This window comes from Colobus angolensis, unplaced genomic scaffold (assembly GCF_000951035.1).
Source record: "Colobus angolensis palliatus isolate OR3802 unplaced genomic scaffold, Cang.pa_1.0 Scaffold142, whole genome shotgun sequence".
Taxonomy (NCBI): Eukaryota; Metazoa; Chordata; class Mammalia; order Primates; family Cercopithecidae; genus Colobus; species Colobus angolensis.
Window position 1 is genome coordinate 28,678 of NW_012114511.1, and position 2,408 is coordinate 31,085.

Consider the following 2,408-nt stretch of genomic DNA (forward strand, 5'->3'; position numbering starts at 1 on the left):
GGCTGGTTTTGAACTCTTGACCTCGTGATCTGCCCGCCTCGGCCTCCCGAAGTGCTGAGATTACAGGCGTAAGCCTCCGCACCCAGGCTGTCCAGAGTTCTTACTGGTGTAGGTTTAATCAACTGCTCACATGGCTTATCTGTCACCAGTCCCTCACTAGGTTGAATGAATGGGCTTGCTTGTTTCGTGTGTTGTGTCCTGGCTTGTGTTTGTCCAGAAAAGTTGTTGCTCCTCCTTTCTTTCCTACTGGCAAGGCAGTACCTGGCCTAGGGCTGTGCTTACGGTAGAACTCAGTACTATGAATTGTCCATCTTCAAATAGCCTTCATTACATGGGGGAAAAGGGCAAGCATCCTCCTCTAGCCTCTTCCCATTGCTTAATAAAGTGTCTCCCTTTCAGTAGCTGCCCTAATTCTGGATCCTCTCAATTCTGACATCTGGAAGTTCACAGGAGGAAGGAGGAAGGAAATGAATCCCTTCTAAGTGGGTTTGTGTGAGGTGACTGATATTTCTTGTGAGATACCTCACAAGAAAAACATAATAGCGGTAGTTTGTTGTTCCATCCTTTCCTGTGGTTATGGAATAATGAATATGACAATTCCGTGGGGCGCAGTGGCTCACGCCTGTAATCCGCGTGGATCATCAGGATGGCCCATAAAATAAGGCTTTTCATTATCACATGATTCTGGGCATGACGAGTCCCAACTCCCCTGATTTTCATTTATTAGGTCCTGTATCTAAGAAATGGGGTCAGCAGGAGTTCCAGCATCTCAGAATTGTGGTGAAAACCAATACAAGTAAGGAAGTTACTAATTCCCCATTTGGTGGGTCACTCAACCTCAGCCACTGGGGACGGTCGACGCCGGACCACCAACAGCCCGGGCCTAAGGCCACGACGCGCAAGCGCAGCCTGCCAGCCCGGCTCCCTCCCAAAGCTTGCGTGCAGGTCGGCGGCGGGAGATCGGGTCTCGCGATGAGAGTGTGCGTGTGCGTGCGCGGCCCTCGCGGGGTCGCGCACGCCGCCTCTAACATTACAGGGTGGTAGCGGCTTCTTCGTACTGCGTCCGGGGCAGGACTGTGCGCGGCGGCCGCGGCGGGTGCTGGGAGCCAGCGTCTGCCTCGCCGCCGCCCTCGCTGCCTGCCCCTCCGCCTTGGCCCGTTCTCCGCACCGTGCAGAGGCGGCGGGCTGGGGAGGGAGCGGCGCCAGCGCGAGGTTCCCAGCCGCTGGGAAGCCCCTAGACGCGCGGAGGGGCCAGTCTACGAGCGGCTGAGGTAGGTGGGCGCGCGCGGGCTGGTCAGCCGGCCGAGAGTAGAGTCGGGCGGCGGCGAGAACTGGCGCCTAGCTGGCCGGGAAGAAGAGGCCTCCTGCCAAGGGGCCCTAGCGTAGCCGGGAGTGAGAGGGGGGTCCCGGACGTAGCCTGCTCTTCCCCGGTGTGGAGCCATTACGGGGGGACATTCCTCCTGCGGCGGGGGGAGGGGGCCCCCTTTCTTTTCTTTGAGAGGTCAGAATCCGCAGTCCGCTCTCCGCCTTTAAATGAAAGCCTGCCGGCTCGAGATCGGCGTCGCGATGGAGTGCCCGTGGACTTCTACGCTTGCGGAACTCCCGAGTGGACGGACAGCGGCTTATGAATTTTGCTTTTTAGTGGGTACGCAACCCTTTCTCTAGGGTGGCGTGCATCTTCTGCAAACTTGTTATTGACGATACGTTAATAGTCGCTTTCAGCACACAACAGGTAATACATTCTAAACGCCTCGTGTCAGAATAAGGGGAGTCCTTATTTGTGCACCGTGGGGCACAGTTAAGGATAGGAAGAAGACAAAGGAGGCCGTTATTTATGTGCCGTCCTATTATCAAAACTTCCCGTGGTGGGGCAGGGTGCGTGGCTGTTGGCCTCTGCTGAATGGACTTTGGGAGTAATTGAGGTGAGTTGCAAATCCTCATTTAGAATTATGAAACGTATGTGATTATACGGACCTGAAATAAATGTCTGAGAGTTACGTGATCTGTGATCTTTGGAGAACAGAACTTGGGTTTCTTGACGCTTTCTCCATGTTTAGAAAGCTTCAGGGATGCTTTGTGAAGTTACTAAAAATAGTTACAGTTCTTTATGTTGGCAGTAGTGACTGCCACATTCAAGAGAAGAGAAAGGAATTGTTCTATAAAGAAGGGCTCATTTTAGGGCTTAAACTTTAGGAGTTAAACACAACAAAACATTCAACGATGGCAAGTTGTAGCTTATGCTTTGAGTATTCGAATTTAGTCACAGTCCAGATATATAGAAGCTCTTAGTTGACTCCTGCACATTCAGTGAACAATTTTTTTTTTTTGAGACGGAGTCTCGCTCTGTCGCCCAGGCTGGAGTACAGTGACCGGATCTCAGCTCACTGCAAGCTCCGCCTCCCGGGTTC

At 53.2% G+C, this 2,408-nt stretch overlaps 1 protein-coding gene across 6 annotated transcripts in view; it reads left to right on the plus strand.

Moving 5' to 3' along the window:
• The first annotated feature begins 738 nt into the window (after positions 1-738).
• LOC105506935 (chromosome unknown open reading frame, human C5orf24) overlaps positions 739-2,408 on the plus strand; it is a 20,865-nt gene continuing 19,195 nt past the window's right edge. For 2 of the 6 annotated variants that reach the window (XM_011935232.1, XM_011935237.1), the window contains exon 1: positions 1,010-1,271. The gene's annotated coding sequence lies outside the window, so the exon portion shown is untranslated. Of the gene's footprint in view, positions 797-1,009; positions 1,927-2,408 lie in introns of those variants that run through there. The other 4 variants (XM_011935236.1, XM_011935233.1, XM_011935234.1 and 1 more) reach the window with 4 other exon arrangements.